Source organism: Pristiophorus japonicus, chromosome 16, assembly GCF_044704955.1.
Source record: "Pristiophorus japonicus isolate sPriJap1 chromosome 16, sPriJap1.hap1, whole genome shotgun sequence".
Lineage (NCBI taxonomy): Eukaryota > Metazoa > Chordata > Chondrichthyes > Pristiophoridae > Pristiophorus > Pristiophorus japonicus.
The window spans coordinates 45,859,442-45,872,036 of NC_091992.1; the positions used below are offsets into that span (position 1 = coordinate 45,859,442).

Sequence of the window (12,595 nt, forward strand, 5' to 3'; positions counted from 1 at the left end):
ATTCTGTAGCGAGTGTCTCACCTCCTGACTCCCAAAGCCTTTCCACCATCTACAAGGCACAATTCAGGAGTGTGATGGAATACTCTCCACTGGATGAGTGCAGCTCCAACAACATTCAAGAAGCTCACCATGCAGGACAAAGCAGCCCACTTGATTGGCACCCCATCTGCCACCTTCAACATTCACTCCCTCCACCACCAGCGCACCGTTCAGGAAGAAACTTTAAGAACCTTTCCCCAGGAGAGGAAATGGACAGTGTCTGTGGTGGAGCAGGTCACATGCTATCTGTGGAAGCAATGGGATTGGTGAAGTAAATGGTGTTTTCTCATATATAATTAATACAGAACTCCTATGGGATCTTCTCATTCTTCAGTGGTAGTTCACCACATACAGTCGCTCCATGCTGAATGAGAAAGGAGATAATTTGGCCAGCGTTTCTGCTTTCGACCGATATCCAGTTACGCTCTGCTGGAGAATGTGGATGTTGGGTAAGGGTAGGATTGGGCTTGGCTATAATGTTTACCTAGTATCTAGCCTGCCGACACATTGTCAAGGCTACTCCACTGGGGAAGCAAAGGGTCTGCTGGGACAGTGCACTCACAGCCAGTCAATGCCTTCAGAAAAGAAGGGGAGAAAACTAGAGGAGAGGAATAAAGGCAACTGTAAGGGACTGAAGGTGTGTCGGCCACAGTGCTTATTGGTGACTCCCATTATCTCCGCAGGTGTTGCATGTGGAACAGAATCCAACATGTGATAAACATCATTTATTTTGTTTTTGTGTGATAAACATCATGTTGGCTTTGGAAAGATACCTCTATCATAACCCAGATCTAGTGGCAGCACTTTTATCTCTCGTTCCTATCCCACGTCAAAATCTGCTCCTATTGTGTAGCAAATACGCAGGCGCCTGTTCAGGAATTTCTCCCTGGCAACGGTCAGCTCCTCGACTGGCTGTGGGTGGAGGGAGCACGAACAAACAGGCTCCCCCATTCAGTCTGCTGCACGCTCCATCAAACACAAAGCAAAACACAAACAAAAGGGAACATGAATTAGCATTAAATTTCTTTTCTGAACATAGAGATCTGTATCATGGAACTTTCTTAAGGCACGTTACATCCAAAATAAAACACGCCCTGGTCAGTGTCACCCAGCTCCTGAAAAGGTAAAAACCATTTCCCTGGAGAGGGAAAACAAAGATAATTCTGGGGGTCAGGAATTTATGAGGAAAACTTAAAGAAGTTGGGCTTCTTCTCTAAGGAAAAGAGAAGCCTTTGAGGTGATCTAATTGAAGGTTTTGAGACTCTGAATGGCCAGTGACAACATTGGCAAAGATTTCATCATGGTGAAAAGTTCAAATAGCAGGGGACACACCTTCAAACTCAGGAGGTGCGTTTTGCTCGGTATATTAATTGGATTTTTTTCCCCCTCTGGGAGGACAGACGCACCAACATTAGCGTCCTCGACCAGACCAACATCCCCAGCATTGAAGCACTGACCACACTCGATCAGTTCCGCTGGGCAGGCCACATAGTTCGCATGCCAGACACGAGACTCCCAAAGCAAGCGCTCTACTCGGAGCTCCTTCACGGCAAACGAGCCAAAAGTGGACAGTGGAAACGTTTCAAGGGCACCCTCAAAGCCTCCCTGATAAAGTGCAACATCCCCACTGACACCTGGGAGTCCCTGGCCAAAGACCGCCCTAAGTGGAGGAAGAGTATCCGGGAGGGCGCTGAGCACCTCGAGTCTCGTTGCCGAGAGCATGCAGAAATCAAGCGCAGACAGTGGATAGAGCGAGCGGCAAACCAGTCCCACCCTCCCCTTCCCTTCCGCACCTGTGACAGAGACTGTGGTTCTCGTATTGGACTGTTCAGCCACCTAAGAACTCATGTTAAGAGGGAAGCAAGTCTTCCTCGATTCCGAGGGACTGCCAATGATGATGATGATTAATTGATAATGAAAACGTCGATGCAACGCTACTGGGGAGCAAAGCAGTCAGAGATTTCCTTCCCTTGTTTTCCTTATAGTCTGAAATGTGTTTAAGGAATTGAGAGGGATAAAACCCTGCTCCTTTGGGGCCTTGCACAAGGCCAGCGTTAGAGAACATGGGGAACGACTTTCGACTGTGCACGGTAAGCGGGGTGGCGAGACAGGTGTGGCGGCTGCCTGGAGAGGTCAGTGTGGAACCAGTGCAATTTTCACACTCGATGAGCTGCCAGTGAAAAACATACTCCCGATAGGCAGCATGCTGATTTAGAGGCAGGAAATGAAGTGGTGCAGCAACTTATGGGGAAGGTGCTTTCTGTTGGGAACAGAAAGAAGCAGCATGGGAACAGCAGGCAACATGGGCTCAGAACCTACAGCAGCATCAACATAAGCTTTCAAATCCACATCCTGCAAAACCCATAAACAACTGCCAGAAAACTCTCCAAAATCTCCATTCAGCCGAGGGTCTGAGCAATGCCATCCTCCCAGTGTGTACCGCCCATGGTTGGTGGGCAGGAGCAGGTAGATCAGTGGACAGAGACCCACAGTCACATGTATGTATGAGGCGCCCAGCTTTTTCCTCAAGGACCTTCCAAAAAGCCACCAGCTTCCAATGCCCCCTGGAATGGTAATGGGCATCAAAGCAGTATTAGGTCGGCAGGACCAGCATCCTCTCTGGTTGGTTCTGCTACCGCCCCGCTATTCAGTGTCAATGGGGCAGTAGTGAGGCAAAAAAAAACCCAGGAAGATTATGTGCAGAGAATAAAAATGACAAGTACACCCTGAGCTCCCATCCACAACAGGAAGTAGGGCCAGATTAGTGCAGCCAGCAGATAGTGTTGACAAATAATCCCGTCCACCGTGTACAGTCAAAAAATAACAGTCGGATTTAAGGATGGCGTAGGAGTGTGTCAGCCTCCCCTGACTAACCCAACTCCTAACGGACTCCATTCTTAACCGGTCCAATGGAGAACACTCTCACCCAACCCAATACCACCCTCCCTCACCCCCGATACCACGGTCTCCCAACCCCCATTACACCCTCCACCAACCCCCGATACACTCTCCCCAACCCCCGATACACCCTCACTCAACCCCAGATACACCCTCCACCAACCCCTGATACACCCTCCCCAACTCAGATACACCCTCCACCAACCCCCGATACACCCTCCCCAACTCAGATACACCCTCCACCAACCCCCGATACACCCTCCACCAACCCCCGATACACCCTCACTCAACCCCAGATACACCCTCCACCAACCCCCGATACACCCTCCACCAACCCCCGATACACCCTCCCCAACCCCAGATACACCCTCCACCAACCCCCGATACACCCTCACTCAACCCCAGATACACCCTCACTCAAACCCAGATACACCCTCCACCAACCCCCGATACACCCTCCCCAACTCCCGATACACCCTCCCCAACCCCCGATACACCCTCACTCAACCCCAGATACACCCTCCACCAACCCCCGATACACCCTCCCCCAACCCCCGATACACCCTCACTCAACCCCAGATACACCCTCCACCAACCCCCGATACACCCTCCCCAACCCCCGATACACTCTCACTCAACCCCAGATACACCCTCCACCAACCCCAGATACACCCTCCACCAACCCCCGATACACCCTCCCCCAACCCCCGATACACCCTCACTCAACCCCAGATACACCCTCCACCAACCCCCGATACACCCTCCCCAACCCCCGATACACCCTCCACCAACCCCCGATACACCCTCCCCCAACCCCCGATACACTCTCCCCCAACCCCCGGTACATCCTCTTCCAACCCTCGATACACCCTCCCCCAAACCCCGATATCACCCTCACCCAACCCCGATACACCCACCCCCAACCCCCGATACACCCTCCCTAACCGCTGATACACCCACCCCAACCCCCAAAACCACCCTCACCCAACCCCCAAAACCACCCTCACCCAACCCCCGATACCACCCTCACCCAACCCCTGATACACCCTCCCCCAACCCCTGATACATCCTCCCTAACCCCTGATACACCCACCCCAACCCCAAAAATCACCCTCACCCAACCCCCAAAACCACCCTCACCCAACACCTGATACACCCTCCCCCAACCCCTGATACATCCTCCCTAACCCCTGATACACCCACCCCAACCCCCAAAATCACCCTCACCCAACCCCCAAAACCACCCTCACCCAACCCCTGATACACCCTCCCCCAACCCTCGATACACACAACCCTTAACCGGCCACAGTTAGTCGGGAGAAATGTAACATAAATTTGACATGTATGAGAGATAGGAACCGGAATAGGCCATTCAGCCTCTCAAGTCTGTCCGCCATTAAATGAGATCATGGCTGATCTGTATCCTAACTCCATCCTTGGCCTCATAGCCCTTAATAACCTTGGCCAATGTTCCCGTAAATAAATGTTTGGGTGCGCGGCCCTTTCAAAATTCCACGCATGTGCGGTTTCCTCATCGAAAACCCGGCGAGCCGGCTGCGGGGGAGGATCGGAGGGCTCCGGGGGAGTGTCGGAGAGCTGTGGGGGAGGCGGGGGGGTCAGGGCGCTGCGGGGGCGGGTCGGGGGAGGGTAGGGGAGCTGCAGGGAGGGTCGGAGAGCTGCGGGTGGGGGGCAGAGAGCTACGGGGGGGAGGGGGTGTTTAAGAGAGCTGCGGGGAGGGGGGGTCAGGGCCTGATGGACTGCATCCCAGAGTACTTAAGGAGGTGGCCTTGGAAATAGCGGATGCATTGACAGTCATTTTCCAACATTCCATAGACTCTGGATCAGTTCCTATCGAGTGGAGGGTAGCCAATGTAACCCCACTTTTTAAAAAAGGAGGGAGAGAGAAAACAGGGAATTATAGACCGGTCAGCCTGACATCGGTAGTGGGTAAAATGATGGAATCAATTATTAAGGATGTCATAGCAGCGCATTTGGAAAGAGGTGACATGATAGGTCCAAGTCAGCATGGATTTGTGAAAGGGAAATCATGCTTGACAAATCTTCTGGAATTTTTTGAGGATGTTTCCAGTAGAGTGGACAAGGGAGAACCAGTTGATGTGGTATATTTGGACTTTCAGAAGGCTTTCGACAAGGTCCCACACAAGAGATTAATGTGCAAAGTTAAAGCACATGGGATTGGGGGTAGTGTGCTGACATGGATTGAGAACTGGTTGTCAGACAGGAAGCAAAGAGTAGGAGTAAATGGGTACTTTTCAGAATGGCAGGCAGTGACTAGTGGGGTACCGCAAGGTTCTGTGCTGGGGCCCCAGCTGTTTACACTGTACATTAATGATTAGACGAGGGGATTAAATGTTATATCTCCAAATTTGCGGATGACACTAAGTTGGGTGGAAGTGTGAGCTGCGAGGAGGATGCTATGAGGCTGCAGAGCGACTTGGGTAGGTTAGGTGAGTGGGCAAATTCATGGCAGATGAAGTATAATGTGGATAAATGTGAGGTTATCCACTTTGGTGGTAAAAACAGAGAGACAGACTATTATCTGAATGGTGACAGATTAGGAAAAGGGAAGGTGCAAAGAGACCTGGGTGTCATGGTACATCAGTCATTGAAGGTTGGCATGCAGGTACAGCAGGCGGTTAAGAAAGCAAATGGCATGTTGGCCTTCATAGCGAGGGGATTTGAGTACAGGGGCAGGGATGTGTTGCTACAGTTGTACAGGGCCTTAGTGAGGCCACACCGGGAGTATTGTGTACAGTTTTGGTCTCCTAACCTGAGGAAGGACATTCTTGCTATTGAGGGAGTGCAGCGAAGGTTCACCAGATTGATTCCCGGGATGGCGGGACTGACCTATCAAGAAAGACTGGATCAACTGGGCTTGTATTCACAGAAGTTCAGAAGAATGAGAGGGGACCTCATAGAAACGTTTAAAATTCTGATGGGTTCAGACAGGTTAGATGCAGGAAGAATGTTTCCAATGTTGGGGAAGTCCAGAACCAGGGGTCACAGTCTAAGGATAAGGGGTAAGCCATTTAGGACCGAGATGAGGAGAAACTTCTTCACCCAGAGAGTGGTGAACCTGTGGAATTCTCTACCACAGAAAGTTGTTGAGGCCAATTCACTAAATATATTCAAAAAGGAGTTAGATGAAGTCCTTACTACTAGGGGGATCAAGGAGTATGGCGAGAAAGCAGGAATGGGGTACTGAAGTTGCATGTTCAGCCATGAACTCATTGAATGGCGGTGCAGGCTAGAAGGGCCGAATGGCCTACTCCTGCACCTATTTTCTATGTTTCTATGTTTCTATGTCAGGGCACTGCGGGGGAGGGGAGGGGAGCTGCGGGGGAGGATGGGAGCACTGCACGGCCGCTTGGCTTAAAGGGAACATTGTCCTTTTCCAGCAAATATCTATCGATCTCAGATTAATTAAGCTAACATCTACTGTTTTTTGTGGGAGAGAGTTTCACACTTCTACCACCCTTTGTGTAAAGAAGTGGCCCCCAACTTCTCTCCCGAATGGCCTGGCTCTGATATTAAGGTTATGTCCCCTTACCCTTGACTCAACAACCACCAGATCAACAAGTCTATCTACCTTATCAAATCCTTCAAACGTCCTGAAAACCTCAATCAAATCAGACATGTACTTGAAGAGGACTCATTTGCAGGGTTATGGGAAAAATCCAGGTTGTGGGGCTAAATTGGACAGTTCTGTCAAAAAGGTGGCACAGGCACGATGGGCTGAATTGCCTCCTCCGGTGCTGCAAGGTTCGGTGATTCTAAATCACCCCTTAACCTATATTCTAGGGAATACAAGCCTAGTTTATGTAACCTCTCCTCCAATATTCCCCCTAATTTTTGGGGGGTGCGTGGTCCCTTTAACAGTCTGCACAGCCCATTCAGAGATTTGCGCATGTGCAAAATCTCACACTGGAAAAGCCAATCCCGGGCTGCGCAGAACCAGCAGACAGTTGCAGGGCTGCACAGCATAGAGTGAATGTTACTCTCCTCATAATCTAACCCTCGGAGCCATTGTAACATTCTGGTCATCGTCGTGTTGTTTCGCTACACCCTTCACTCGCCACTGTCCCAGGTAGGCTCTGCCTCGAGAGTTGAAGTCTCTCAGATCTTTAGGTCTACCTGACTCAGGTAGTAGGGGGCATTCTGGGAGATGCTCCATTGTTTGAGATGCTTCTCCGCAGTCACACTCGACCAGCTCCGCTGGGTGGGCCACATTGTCCGCATACCCTACACAAGACTTCCAAAGTAAGCGCTCTACTCGGAACTTCAACACGGCGAGCCCCAGGTGGGCAGGGGAAATGTTTCAAGGACATCCTCAAAGCCTCCTTAATAAAGTGCAACATTCCCACCGACACCTGGGAATCCCTGGCCAAAGACCGCCCTAAGTGGAGGAAGAGCATCCGGGAGGGCGCTGAGCACCTCGAGTCTCGTCGTCGAGAGCATGGAGAAAACAAGTGCAAGCTTCGGAAGGAGTGTCCGGCAAACCAGACTCCCCACCCACCCTTTCCTTCAACGATTATCTGTCCCACCTGTGACAGAGACTGTAATCCCCGTATTGGACTGTACAGTCACCTGAGAACTCACTTTTAGAGTGGAAGCAAGTTTTCCTCGATTTCGAGGGACTGTCTATGATGATACCGGTTTGGCTGTATCCCTCCGTCAACATGAGGGCTTATGCAGCGACCTACACCGGTCCTGAGGCGATTGAGACACAGCCAAGTAGGCCAAGTCTCACCGGCTCCTGTTGGAAGACACTCCTCTGGATGAAAGTTGAGTGTAACATTGTAGAAGGATTCGCAGGTGAAAATCCTGACAGGGGCTGCGATGTGAACACTACTTCTATGGCCCCCAACACTCTGGTGAATCTGCGCGGCACTACTTCCAAGGTCAATTTATCCTTTGTAAGGTGTGGTGCCCAGAGCTGTATATAGTACTCCAGATGTGATCTGTTGTGTATCTGTGAAGCATGTTCTTCCACCAGGGAGCGCATCCCTGAAGTCCCAAGGGATCCCAGCATCCCCTGGGAGCACTGTATATAAGCCGGCCCCTAAGACCTGTTCCTCACTCTGGAGTGTGTTAATAAAGACTGAGGTCACTGTTACTTTAACCTCCCTGTGTGCAGTCTCATCTGTGTTCGGAACACAATAACTGGCGACGAGTATAGGAATCTAACACAAAGATGCAGCAAACTGTGGGCATCCTGGAGAAGTTCTCGGGGGGTGAGGACTGGGAAGCCTATGTCGAACGGCTAGACCAGTATTTTGTAGCCAACGAGCTGGATGGAGAAGGAAACGCTGCACAAAGGAGAGCGGTCCTCCTCACGGTCTGCGGGGCACCGACCTACAACCTCATGAAGAATCTTCAGGCTCCGGTGAAATCCACAGATAACTCGTATGAGGAGCTGTGTACACTGGTTCGGGAGCATCTTAACCCGAGGGAGAGCTTGCTGATGGCGAGGTATCGGTTCTACACGTGCCAGCGATCTGAAGGTCAGAAAGTGGCGAGCTATGTCGCCGAGCTAAGGCGACTTGCAGGACAATGTGAGTTTGATGGCTACATGGAGCAGATGCTCAGAGACTTTTTTGTACTGGGCATTGGCCACGAGACCATCCTACGAAAACTTTTGACTGTAGAGACACCGACCCTCAGTAAGGCCATTTCGATAGCACAGGCGTTTATGTCCACCAATGATAACACCAAACAAATCTCTCAGCACACAAGTGCTAGCAATGTTCATAAATTAACTGAAACTGTGTTTGCGAGCAGAAATGTACAGGGCAGAAACTACGAGTCTGCAACTGCCAGCAGGCCTCAGGTGACCCAGATGACTCAGAGTCTGCAACAAAGGATGAATGCAAGGCAATTCACACCTTGTTGGCGTTGTGGAGGCTTCCATTCAGCCTATTCATGCCGCTTCAAAGGGTATGTTTGCAAGAGCTGTGGAACAATGAGGCACCTCGAACGAGCTTGCAGACGAGCTGCAAGCTCTGCAAAACCTGCTAACTACCACGTGGCAGAGGAAGATCGGTCCATTATGGATCAAAGCAATTTCGAGCCTCATAGGGAGGAGGCAGATGCTGAAGTACATGGAGTGCACACATTTTCGACGAAATGACTACCTACAATGCTAAATGTAAAATTAAATGGCTTACCCTAGCCATGGAACTGGACACTGGCGCTAGCCAATCCATCATGAGTAAAAAGATGTTTGAGAGACTGTGGTGCAAAAAGGCACTCAGACCAGCCCTGAGCCCCATCCACATGAAACTGAGAATGTACACCAAAGAGCTCATCACTGTCCTGGGCAGCGTCATGGTCAAGGTCACCTACGAGGGCACGGTGTATGAACTGTCACTCTGGATTGTCCCGGGCGATGGCCCCACACTGCTTAGAAGGAGCTGGCTGGGCAAAATCCGCTGGAACCGGGATGACATCCGAGCGCTATCACATGTCGATGAGGCCTCATGTACCCAGGTTCTTAACAAATTTCCTTCCCTTTTTGAGCCAGGCATTGGAAACTTTTCCGGGGCGAAGGTACGGATCCATTTGGTCCCAGAGGCACGACCTATTCACCACAAGGCGCGAGTGGTACCTCACATGATGAGGGAGAGAGTGGAAATCGAGCTGGACAGGCTACAACGTGAGGGCATCATCTCTCCAGTGGAATTCAGCGAGTGGGCCAGCCCGATTGTTCCAGTACTCAAAAGTGATGGCACGGTCAGGATTTTCAGTGATTATAAAGTAACTATTAATTGTTTCTCGCTACAGGACCAATACCCGCTACCTAAGGCAGACGACCTATTTGTGACGCTGGCAGGAGGCAAGACGTTCACCAAGCTCGACCTGACTTTCGGCCTACATGACGCAGTTGCTGGAGGAGTATTCGAAGGGCCTCACCTGCATCAACACGCACAAGGGACTGTTCATCTACAACAGATGGCCTTTTGGAATTCGGTCGGCTGCAACAATTTTCCAGAGAAATATGGAGAGCCTACTCAAGTCGGTACCACGCACGGTGGTTTTTCAGGACGACATATTGGTCACGGGTTGGGACACCGTCGAGCACCTACAAAACCTGGAGGAGGTCCTCCTGCGACTGGATCGCGAAGGACTGCGGCTAAAGACGTCGAAATGCGTCTTCATGGCAACAGAAGTGGAGTTTTTGGGGAGAAAGATCGCGGCGGACAGCATTCGGCCCATAGACGCCAAGACAGAGGCTATCAGGAACGCGCCCAGGCCACAGAACGTCACGGAGCTGCAGTCATTCCTGGGACTCTTCAACTATTTTGGTAACTTCCTACCGGGGTTAAGCACCCTCTTAGAGCCCCTACATGTGTTATTGCGTAAAGGTGAGAACTGGGTATTGGGAAAAAAACAAGTAATTGCTTTTGAGAAAGCTAGAAACATTTTATGCTCCAACAAGCTGCTTGTATTGTATAACCCGTGTAAAACACTTGTGCTAGCATGTGATGCGTCATCGTATGGAGTCAGGTGTGTATTACAACAAGCCAATGTTGCGGGGAAGTTGCAACCTGTCGCCTATGCCTCCAGGAGCTTGTCGAAGGCTGAGAGGGCCTACAGCATGATTGAGAAAGAGGCATTAGCGTATATGTTCGTGGTAAAGAAAATGCATCAGTACCTGTTTGGCCTCAAATTTGAGCTGGAAACTGATCACAAGCCCCTCATATCCCTGTTCGCTGAAAACAAGGGGATAAATACTAATTCCTCAGCCCGCATACAAAGGTGGGCATTCACGCTATCAGCGTATCCATACCATCCGCCACAGGCCCGGCACCGAGAACTTTTCGGATGCTCTCAGTTGGCTACCATTGCCCACCACGGGGGTGGAAATGGCGTAGCCTGCAAACTTGTTGATGGTGGCGCAGCCCGCAGACTTGTTGATGGTCATGGAAGCGTTTGAAAATGATAAATCACCCGTCACGGCCCGCCAGATTAGGACTTGAACCAGCCAAGATCCTCTGCTGTCCCTAGTAAAAAACTATGTACTGAATGGGAGCTGGGCCAGCATCCCCGTTGAAATACAAGAGCTAATCAAGCCGTTCCAGCAGCAAAAGGATGAGCTGTCCATTCAGGCAGACTGCCTGTTGTGGGGTAACCGCGTAATGCTACCCAAAAATGGCAGGGAGACGTTCATCTTGGATCTCCACGGCACACACCCGGGGTATAGTAATGAAAGCGATAGCCAGATCCCACATGTGGTGGCCCGGTATTGACTCTGACTTAGAGTCCTGTGTACGGCAATGCAGCGTGTGTGCTCAGTTGAGCAAAGCGCCCAGAGAGACACCACTAAGTTTGTGGTCCTGGCCCTCCAGACCATGGTCGAGGATCCATGTCGACTATGCGGGCCCATAAGAACATAAGAACATAAGAATTAGGAACAGGAGTAGGCTATCTAGCCCTTCGAGCCTGCTCCGCCATTCAACAAGATCATGGCTGATCTGGCCGTGGACAAAGCTCCACTTACCCGCCCGCTCCCCGTAACCCTTAATTCCCTTATTGGTGAAAAATCCATCTATCTATGACTTGAATACATTCAATGAGCTAGCCTCAACTGCTTCCTTGGGCAGAGAATTCCACAGATTCAAAACCCTCTGGGCTCGGTTTAAAATTGGCTCCCCTGTATTTTGAGGTTGTGCCCCCTAGTTCTAGTCTCCCCGACCAGTGGAAACAACCTCTCTGACTCTATCTTGTCTATCCCTTTCATTATTTTAAATGTTTCTATAAGATCACCCTCATCCTTCTGAACTCCAATGAGTAAAGACCCAGTCTACTCAATCTATCATCATAAGGTAACCCCCTCATCTCCGGAATCAGCCTCGTGAATCGTCTCTGTACCCCCTCCAAAGCTAGTATATCCTTCCTTAAGTAAGGTGACCAAAACTGCACGCAGTACTCCAGATGCGGCCTCACCAATACCCTATACAGTTGCAGAAGGACCTCCCTGCTTTTGTACTCCATCCCTCTCGCAATGAAGGCCAACATTCCATTCGCCTTCCTGATTACCTGGTGCACCTGCAAACTAATTTTTACGGCCACACTAGTCTGAAAACACCCAATCTCATCTGATCTTGGAAGCTAAGCAGAGTCAGCCCTGGTTAGTACTTGGATGGGAGACCACCTTGGAATACCAGGTGCAGTCGGTTTACCGTTGGTGGACTTTGAATCCAGCGATCAGAATTCAATCCTAAAAGAGTTTCATGCGCAAGGACCCCCAGGTTCCCTCTGCACCACAGCATGTTGTAATTTCTCCCCATTCAAATAATATTCCCTTTTACTGTTTTTTTTCCCAAAGTGGATGACCTCACACTTTCCGACATTGTATTCCATCTGCCAAACCTTAGCCCATTCGCTTAACCTATCTAAATCTCTTTGCAGCCTTTCTGTGTCCTCTACTCAATCTGCTTTCCCATGAATCTTTGTGTCATCTGCAAATTTTGTTACACTACACTCTGTCCCCTCTTCCAGGTAATCTATGTATATTGTAAACAGTTGTGGTTCCAGCACCGATCCCTGTGGCACACCACTAACCACCGATTTCCAACCTGAAAAGGACCCATTTATCTCGACTCTCTGCTTTCTGTTCGCCAGCCAATTCTCTATC

General features: G+C 50.4%; 1 pseudogene; it reads left to right on the forward strand.

Moving 5' to 3' along the window:
- Nucleotides 1–12,018: 12,018 nt before the first annotated feature.
- LOC139227354 (5S ribosomal RNA) lies at nucleotides 12,019–12,137 on the forward strand (annotated as a pseudogene).
- The last annotated feature ends 458 nt before the right edge of the window (nucleotides 12,138–12,595 follow it).